The sequence below is a fragment of the Delphinus delphis genome, chromosome X, assembly GCF_949987515.2.
Source record: "Delphinus delphis chromosome X, mDelDel1.2, whole genome shotgun sequence".
NCBI lineage: Eukaryota > Metazoa > Chordata > Mammalia > Artiodactyla > Delphinidae > Delphinus > Delphinus delphis.
Window position 1 is genome coordinate 23,079,808 of NC_082704.1, and position 10,211 is coordinate 23,090,018.

Genomic DNA, 10,211 nt, shown 5'->3' on the forward strand with positions numbered 1-10,211 from the left:
TGAAATCAACACTGACCAATTTATCCCACAGAAGTGGCAGTATCAGCAACTGCATTCACTTTTTATCAAACGTTAAGTTTTAAGTAGAGGCTATATTAGGGTTACTGACAGGAAAGAAACCATGAAAAGTAAAACCTTGTTTGACATCAAACCAAGTCCCTTAATATTCTAGCAACCTTTCTCAACCAGTGTTCCTCATGTTATTAACCACAGAACTCAGAAAATGATTTGAGTGACAATTTCCTGAATTCTCCCAAGAACAGTACATAGCTAGTATCTTTCTAGATGCACTGCAGAGAAACTAATTTATTATATACAATGGATGCCTTGGGGCATAATTCTGTGGTAGAACACCAGTGGTATTCTTGGACTACAAAGGGGAAAATATGGATGAAAAGACTCAATATTGACTCTGGGTAGAAGACAGTATCACCTGGAAAAAATATTTCCTACAGAATAAAGCTTAAGGAAATGATTAACATAAAATATATAAATTTGACTCATGGCTGTGAAAAGCACTAATATTTTTGGTTTTACCCCATTTCCACTAATTTATCTTAGGCCAGCTACACGATATCTAGCATTCCTTCAGATTAGAAAAGTTCTAGTTATAGTTTATGAAAAGCAGGAAGGAGAAAGAGGAAAAGCAAAGAAAGCTGAGACCAAGATTCTGATCACTAATGAACCAAATAATCCAGGGCAGCAATATTAACTATTACCTGATAAAAAATAAGAACAAGAAATTTTAATTAAGTGAAAAGATGAACTAGAATAGAAAGTAGAAACAGATAAGGTACTAACACTTAGAAGAAAATATTTTTAAGGTACCATTAAATAACCAAAAAAACCCTACAGAACCAATCAGAGCAGTGAATTATAAGAGTCACCTAAATTCTCTTTTCAAATCACTCGATAAACATGCTGAATGATTGGGGAACTATTCTCAGACACATTTAGCTCCATTCTATATAGAGCTTAAATGACAAAAGAAAAAAAAATCAGTGAAACCACTCTATCTACCATAGTATGACCCCCCAAAAATTAAGAATACAATTCAACATATTATCCCATCTAAAACAAAAAAATATATATATTATTCCACAAACTTTTGTATAATGAGCATACTCAAACAAACCTAAAGCTCAGATTTATTTCAACTATTTCAACTATTAGTATAAAACACAATTAGACCGTTCATCAGGCAGCAACTCATCTAACCCTACATTAAAAATCTGCATTAACCCTGTACTATACGTGAAAAAAATCTTCATTTTGTAACACTGAAAAGATACATGCTTTCAATGATAGATATCCCAAGACCTAACACAGTTAAGAGAAACTACTGAGTTTAACAAAAAAGTACAAAGGTTTTGAGGCCAGGCTAATATGCGTGTGAATTCAGACTGTCAATTATTATCATGTGACAAGTCATTTATTCTCTGAGAGCCTCAATTTCCCCATCTGTAAAATGACAACCATCTATCTTGCAAGGTAGCAGAGAAGTTTAAACAATACATGTTAAAACACACAGTGTACAGTTATTGGCATTTAAAAGTCACTCAAATGGCAACTAAATTAAGAGTTTCTTAGAATATCTCAGGATTCAACAAGTTATAGGTCAAATCCCATTAAAACAAATGTTATTCATGCAAAAGTGTAAATAGGACCTGCTTTTTCCCCCCTAACAACATTCAACAGAATTTAAACAATATATATATATTTATTGCGATCACAAGCTGTTTATATTTACCAGTGTTTGGGTGTTCCTGAAGAATTTAAAGGGATACAGTAGGGAGCCAATCGCAAAGATTGAACAATATATTTTTATAAAGGAATTTTACCTTTGAGGTGTACATTATATTATCCAGAGTTTACAGAAATCGCTCTAGTTTGTCTCATCAAGCCTAGTCGTGTATTTTCCAATTAAAATAAAAAAGAACAGATCATCAACATTATTCACCCTCCCCTCATTTGGGGGAGAGGATGGGGCTTAAAACAATTTCAATAATCTCTAGACTAGACCAACCATATGTAAAGATTTGTTTTCTTCTGGCTAGTAGCAAAGATAGAACTATAGCAAGCATACATTAAAAATACAGTTCAGAAAAAAAAATACAGTTCAGGTAGCAGATTACCATAGCTGCTAAAGAGATGTAGTTTTTTTTTTAAATGCACATATACAAAAATTAAGACTCCACCAAGCAACACCACTCACACTGACAAAATATAAAATTTGGTTAAATTAAATACAAAGCAGGCAACTCAGGAGACTGAAAAATATCAAGCTGACAATTTTGTTTTCTCATGTATCTTTGGCAAAGAGAACACGCAATAACCACCACTCATGATATCCAGAGATATCAGAAAATTATTATACAGGAGCAGTACTGAACCACAAATTAAAAGTCCTAAATATGTATCAAATGTAGAAATTACACAAATAAAATACATGTAAAGAACTCTTAAAATAATCTGTATCTTTAAAGTTTCTTCTTTACTCTCTGATAATTAACGGTGTTTCAATATATACTGACACCCATAGATAACTGGGACTATCCCTTGCCTTTGCTATGCTCCCCAACTCCCAAAATAGGTATAGGATAGAGCTCCACTACACAGTAAACTGTTGGGTTCAAGTCTTCGAATAATCTAATAGCGAAGTCAAAGTACTAACACAAGACCAGTGTTTTTTTAACATGTGAGACAAAAAAGTCACATTAAAGATATGAACCTTATCCCATTGAGGTGTAATAGATCATTGCGTCCATCTACTGTAAATTTTAAGCTCGAAAGTTAACTTGCAGCATCAAAAACTGAAGTCTTCCATCTATTATAAAGAACCCAAAGAATATGCTATTCACTGTTTACTCCCTTCCCACACATAATTGTGGGTGGCATCAGTTAAACATGCAGAGTATTAAGCATTACTAAATTGTCCAAGGTGTATATTCACATCTAACCCTATAGTCCCAAAGGGTAGTTTGAGCCTGAGCCTGTCCCCCACCCCAACCCACCCATTTTAATTCACAGGTTCTCAGGAGACCACCAACATCATTAAGGTTCAAAAAGAAAACAATGAAAAAATAATGTATAATTTAATTTCATTAAAATCTTGAGTACTTGGGCTTTAAAAAAAAAAAACCTAACTAAATAGACTTCAAAGTTACCAAACTCATAGTTTGTTGCTTTAGTAGTTTAGCTCTTGCCTCACAATAAAATAAATCTGAAGTCACAATCCTCAACATTTAAGATTATTCGCATATAAGAGTTCAAAATACATAATCTGTCTTCTCTTAACATCCTTCTAAAGCTAAAGTGATGAATACGAAATATACAAACAGACTAATATTAACAATTACGAAATGTCTGTCCCCAGCCTAGGGTGGAATTTTTGCTTTAATAATGATTAGGGATCACACTTCGCCAAATACAGAAGTTAAATATCCATTATTTTCGGTTCCCTTTAAAACTTTGACGTATGTTCAGAAATACATCTTATAGGGTGAAGAAACCTGCCACTGAACAACACAAAATTGCAGAAAATAAGGCACTTAACTTCAAATGATCTACAAATTCTTTGTAGGAGCAATTTACAAATACACTAATTAAGGAGACTGAAGGTTTTAATGGCAACGCATTTTTACTTTACTGTTGATGGGTAATGGTCAGATGTTCTTAATATAAAACATTAAAATATTTTACATATCAACCTTTAACTATTTATGGCATCAGATGGTTAAAAGTGGGGGGAGGGGAGCTTCAACTCATTTTGTATGTAAACATTCATTTTCAGATCAATTTTTTAAAAAACCACCCCACCCCCACTGCCCGTCTCTGATACCTTAGGATGCTATAGTCATTTCACAGTGGGAAAGAACAGGTAAGAAGTAGATTTCTTTTCCAATCCTCTTCTCTACCCATTCATTAAACACCAAATACTGAAACTGAATTCAACTCCTACCTCGATCTTCTTACCAGGAATGCTCCCTAGGGCACCCGAATCCCTTCCACTGTCATTTATTCCAACTGCCAAAGCCCCTCCTATTAATAGTAAATCCCTTTCATACTGACTCACTGGAACTCCAACTTAATGAAATAGACACCAAGCAGAATTTACAAAATTTGCTAATGGAATTTTCCTATTTTCAAAGGATTAAAAAAGAAACTAAAAGTAGAGCACGTTCAGACTAAGTTACAAACATTTAAAGTTCAACCAATTTATAACCATTTATCTTGCTTATTCTATACTGGTTCAATTTAAATATTTTTTGAGTTTGTAAGTCAGACATTGTGTAATTACTTATACACAAGGCCAAGTTTCCCAGGCAAATAATATGTAAATATAAACTTAAGTCATTACACCAAAATTGCAAGACAATCTGAATTTTTTTCTTCCAAATTTATTGTTTAAGTATGGAAACATTCAAGTACACGCTAAAGTAGAGAGAATAGTACAATGAGCTCTCCTGTACTCATCACCCAGCTACAATCATCAACTCAAGGCCACTTTTGTTTCATCTCTACCTCCCACCTCTCCCCCAATTATCTTCAGAAAAGAATTAAAAGGAAGACACTGTGCTCAGTATGTACAGAGAAAAATCCAAAGATAAAAAAGTATCAAAGACTAGCAAGAAGTCAAGAATCTAACAATGTAACTGTACAGCCACCCTATACAATTACTTGTTAGGTGGTAAATTTTTTTTAAGAATTCGGATTTTTTTTAAACAGGGAAATACCCATCTTTAAGAATCTGATAAAGCCAATAAGATCCCAAGGACATATTTAAAATTACGTCTAAAAGGGTAAATAAGAATGTGATGAAAATGAACTTAAACATTTACAATTAGCTTGCATTCACGTAGCACCTTGGCTCAAAACTAAAAAAAAAGACTATTTAACATAATGTGTCATAAAATTACAGTTCAAGCACTTGAAAGACCGCTGAACACTTACGCCTTAACTGGTCCTTCTGATTCCTAATTATAGATTGATATCAATGTAGGGAAAAAAACAGGCATTTTAACGTAAGTGGTTTAAAATGTTCAAAATTACCCCACCGTTCACTGGAAAATATATGAAATCAAGTCTAAACTACCTGAATTGTATGTCATTAAAGAGAAATGTATCCACTTTCCAGGCCGATTTTTTTTTAATAAGTTCACATATACCCTTAAACGCAACGCGCTAGGCTACAGATAGAATTAGGAGACCGCCTCCTGCTTTTGCTCCTAACCAATACGCAGAGAGAGAAGGTTGGCAGGAAAGTGCTGCGAGGACAGTAACAAACACCAGCAGCTCCCGAGCAGGCCCTGCTAGAGCCAGGAATGACGCACTTCGGTAACCCGACTCTTTCTCCCCTCCACCCCCGCCCCCAGCAGCGGTGCTGACACCGCCAACAGCCCGGAGTAGGAAAAAAGACAACAGAAAAAAGGCAGAGGTTGGACCGCACCAGGTTTCATCAAGAAACCTCGATTATTCCTCTTTCGACACTAACCACTAGGACTAAACAGGAAAAGAAGCTTCGTGCTTAAGCAAGTCCCATCATGGTGGTTTAAGAGTCACTAAATTAAGCTGATAATGAGCCCAATCCACAGAGACAAATACAGGGTGTGGCTGCCGTGAAATACGGCGGTCCGTGGGAGAAAAGGGGTATGGAATTTACACTCCAGTGTGAGGGGAAGATGGGGCTCTACGGTGGGGGGGGGGGGAGGGCGGCCCGCGCATTTTAAGGAACCATTTCAAACCAACACGAGCTCTTCGTTTACTTAAATCTAATCCTACACATCAAAAGTTTCTAATAGATATATCACGTAAACTGTAAATAACCATTTAATCCAACACCATGACCCTCAATTAACAAACTACATCCAAGAGAAAGGGGGGGGGCGGTAGGCAACAACATATAAAACATTTCTAGGCCACAGAAGAGAAAGTCTCACAAACCAGATGAAACTACTAATGCAATATTAAAAATTAAAGCTGAACACTGCAGCACGAAAAATCACACGATAAAACCCATTACAGTTCATGATTAAAAATAAAATGGCATATACACCAAGGGGGAGCGGAAACTAAATGTCGAAAGTACAGCGGTTTATAAAAAAACTAAAGGCAAAACAAGACATTCTCGCGACGGGGGAAAAAAAGGGCAGAAATCAACAATACGTTTACGAATGTAGGCCAGAAGAAAATGAGAACGGGGCTCAAAGTTTTGCGGAACTACTTGATGCTGTTTCCCACACCTTCTCTCTCCCATGGCCCATCCGACCCTTTCCGTCCTAAAATCGCCGTCCACAGATCACCGGGTACGTGAGAGAAGAAAAAAGAAAGTCGACCCCAAGCAAGAATAAAAGTGTGGAGGGAAAAAGCAGAAGCTGCCTACCTGGGGCAAGGATCAGCTCAGTTCGTGCCTTGAGAAAGACAGTGCGGGTGGGGGTGGGAACGAAAAGCAGCACTAAAACTAAAACAAAAGTGGCGCCAAAACCCCCCAACAAACAGCCTTCCACTCCCGCCCTTCCCCCCTCCTCCCATGCCAGGCAGGCAGGGCCCCCTTTGGGGCAAGGTCTGCACGCGGGGGCCAACACCGCCAGACCCCAACCTATTCAGAAAATTGTTGCCCGAAGAAAACTGACCGAAGTCGGGCCTCGGAAGGGATGGAGAGATCGATGCCAATCGCTTTCCCCGGCAGTTCCCCCACCACGCGCTGGAGATGATGGGGCGGGGGAGAAGCAGAGGGGCCCGTCACATGAATGTTGTTCCCTCTCTAGGAAGGGAGGAAGAGAGGGAGGGAGAGGAGGGAGGGAGGAAAGGAAGGAGGGGAAGGGAGAAGGGAGGGGGCACGAGGGAGGGGTGTGATCAGAGTAGATTTTCCCTCGCCTCCCTCGGTCCGAGGCCCAAATATACACAAGCGAGCCTCCTCGCCTCCCCTCCCCCCTAGGTTCCCAGCACCACCATTTTGCTCTCTTCCTTCCCCTCGCCGCGATGCCGCGCTCTCCCCCACCCCAACCGCGGCCGCCCGGCCTTCCCCACTACGGCTCGCACCCCACCCCACCTCCAGTTCGGGCTCTCCCAGGCTTAAGAGCCTGCCGGAGAAAAGGCACCTAAATCTAACACTACACCGAGAAGCAGAGCCTCCATCTTGCGCTGCTCCGCGTTCTCCATTTTGGGCCACCCATGGGGGGGGGGTCTCCGTAGAGGCCCCGAGGGAGAGTGGGGCGAGGGAAGGAAGAGAAAACCTTCAGCGAGGGTAGTCGAAAAGAAGAGTCCTGCGGTAGAAAGCCACTCTAGGAGTAGGAGGTAGGGAGGAAGGGGGGCTGGAAGTTCTTGGTAGTGCTGAGGGAGCCACTTGGGGGAAGAGGGGAGAAAGAAGGGCTGGGGGTTACGCGGGGACGAGGAGGCTTCTCCCCGCCTTCACTTGACCGCCCGCTCCACGGCGGGCCCCGCTGGAGGCAAAGGAAGAAGAGAGGAAATTAAACGGCAAGAGTGCCCAGTGTCTTTCCCTCCCAACTCCTCTCTCGCGCCCTGTTTCAACCACACGCGCCTCACGGTGGGCCCCGCGCCCTCCGGGTGCCCCTCCAAACTTCTAGAAGCTTCGCCTCCGCCATTTTATAACTTACCTCCCCCCTCAGCGTATACAGAGGCAGCAACGAGACTGTTCGCCTCCCCCACTCCTCCTTCCTTCTTTCTCAGGCCGGGGGCTTCTTCACCCCTGGGCTGGTACAAGATATTTTTCCCTTCCTCTTCTTTACACCCTCGAATTCTACTCAGGGACGGAAGCTCCCGCGGTTCTAGAGCGGTGGGGGGTTTTGAAAGTGGCGGTCGGATCCGGCGGGTTTTTTTTTTTTTTCTCTCTCTCTCTCTCTCTTTTTTTTTTTTTTTTTTTTTTTTTTTTTTTTTTTTTTGGTGGCGCTTCGGGATTGTTTGGGGTGTTCGCTCTTCGGCGACTTGGAGGCGAATGGAACGCGCAGGCGCCATCTGTCGGCCGCGAACCCGCGCCCGGCTCCCGTTGGGAGGGAGCGTCATCTAGCGGCAAAGAGTCGCCACTGCAACGCCTGGCCCCCTGCCCTCCCACCCAGCATCCTCCTCCCAATCTCCAGCCAATCGGGGCCGACTGCCTCCCGGGTTCAGCGTCTCCGACGCCGCCTCCCAACGAGGCGCCCGCAGGGGCGCGCCGCCGAGTGGGGTAAACAAGGTGGCGTGCCCGCGCCTGACTTACTCATTCGTTTAGCAGCGCTTCCGCCGCGCAGCCGGGCGCGCCGCGTTTCCTCTTTCTTTATTGGGGGGGGTCGAGGGGAGGGCGGTAGGAATGTCCGGAGGAGCCCCCGTGCTGTGGGAAATCGGAAACTGGGCTCGCTGGGGACTCGTGCTCCGGGCCTCTCCGCCCCCCGCGCAGCCCGAGGTGGCAGCCTGGTCGGGCATCACCCTCCGACGTCCACTTCTGTGACAGGCCCCAGCGAGAGGGCCTTTGGCCCTAGATCCCGGACCCTCGCTTCACCGCACTGCCTACTCCTTCCCACCGAAAGAACTCAACTCGCGTGACTCCGGCACCTGATCCTAAGTGATTTAGGGGGGTTGTTTTTTGAGTTGTTTTGTTTTGTTTTGCTTGTTTTTTGCTTCGGGTGTGGAGAGAAAGCGAGCTGATTCTCTACCGGGAAGACCTGGCACTGGAGAAAAAAAAATTTTTTTTTTCTTTATAACACTAGTCCCGTCTCCCAGAAAACGTGGTCTGTCTCTCTCCAGGGTCTAGGAGACTTAGGGAACTGGGCTACTAGGCTAGGCCGGGCGCTGGAACAGTTTATTCTCCACTCTTGGGGCGGAGGGGAGGAACAAGACGGAGCGAAGTGGAGGGAAATCGAAAATCGGGCAGAAGGAGTCGAGGAGCACCTACCCGGTGTTCCCCGCCTCCCCCGCTTATCCACAGTCTTCCTGGAAGCGTGGGTGGAGGCGGCCTCGCTACTTAGTTAAGAATTTTGGTTCCTTCTTATCCTGCCTCCTCACCCCTCCCTCAAGATGTTTGAAATGCGAAAGGATACCCTATCGCTCCTTCGACCCCAAACTCTTAAGTCTTTATCCTTTTTATTTATTTTTTTGTTTGTTTCGAATCCAGCGTCCCGGACCTTTGACCGCCGAAAGCTCTCTACGGGGTGGGGGGGGGGGAAAGGATCAACTCGGGGACGGCTTGTCCTCCGAAGCGCCGCTTTTCCTAGGACGGGGAGAAGTGACCTATTACAGTGTTTCCCTTGCTGTTACAAATTTATACAATAGTGTTTAGTTAATAAGAGCTGTTTCTTTTTCTTTAATTTTTGGTTAAGCTATTCTTTTAATATTAAATTAGATTTAAATTAGAAGGAAAAAATGTATTTAATAACAAGACAAATTTTCCAAATGAGAAATAATGCAAGCCCCGTGTTAAGTCGTGGAGAATTCACCCGATATCGCTTCTAAAACATTCCTAAAGCAATATAATGATTATTTTCAATCCTTAAATTATATCCTTATCACGCCTGTGTCTTAGGATAGGAGAGAAACTGTTCACTGGTTTTTAAATTTTTTCCTGCAACTTTAAAAAAGTTATGGTATATTTATTCAACTGAAAAATAAAAGTTAAACAGAATCATCTAAATATCAATAACAAATAAAATCTGAGACATTTTTACTTACCTCAAAAACTTTGGAGAGTGGAATACTGTTCAAAATAAATTTCCGTTTCTTTTATAGACCATCTTTGGTAGAATGTTATTCAGTTTTTAACAGATTCAAGTCACAGAATGATGCAGCTAGAACATTAAATAGGGAGTAGTGGAAATTTTACAGTTATATAAGTTAATGCAAAATTCCACTTAAAGTAATAGAAAAATTGGGCTCTGTACCAAATCATTTTACATTAATTTAGTTCAATTGTGCCAATTTAATATCAATTGATATTAAATGATTTCCTTTTTAGTATTAGCTGAAAATTACTGGTTTTCTGGTCCAAACATCACATTGAAAGTACATGGTACAAATAGTTTTTTATTTTATAAATTAACATTATCAGCTGATTGTCTATGTAGCAACTGAGACTTCTTTAAACAATTTTATACTTTGAACAAAATTGAAAACTTCCTCTGTTTAGTAAACTTACTTTCATTTTGTAAAAATTACCACTGAAGAAAATTAATAAGTGTAACTGGTGTAACATCAGAAATTTTATAGCAAATATATACCAATAT

The 10,211-nt window shown here is 41.4% G+C and overlaps 1 protein-coding gene across 4 annotated transcripts in view; it reads right to left on the reverse strand.

The window, feature by feature from the left end:
* The window catches only part of STAG2 (STAG2 cohesin complex component), a 115,654-nt gene extending 107,793 nt beyond the window's left edge, over positions 1-7,861 (reverse strand). For 2 of the 4 annotated variants that reach the window (XM_060002829.1, XM_060002826.1), the window contains exon 1: positions 7,617-7,861. The gene's annotated coding sequence lies outside the window, so the exon portion shown is untranslated. The other 2 variants (XM_060002828.1, XM_060002827.1) reach the window with 2 other exon arrangements.
* Positions 7,862-10,211: the final 2,350 nt, after the last annotated feature.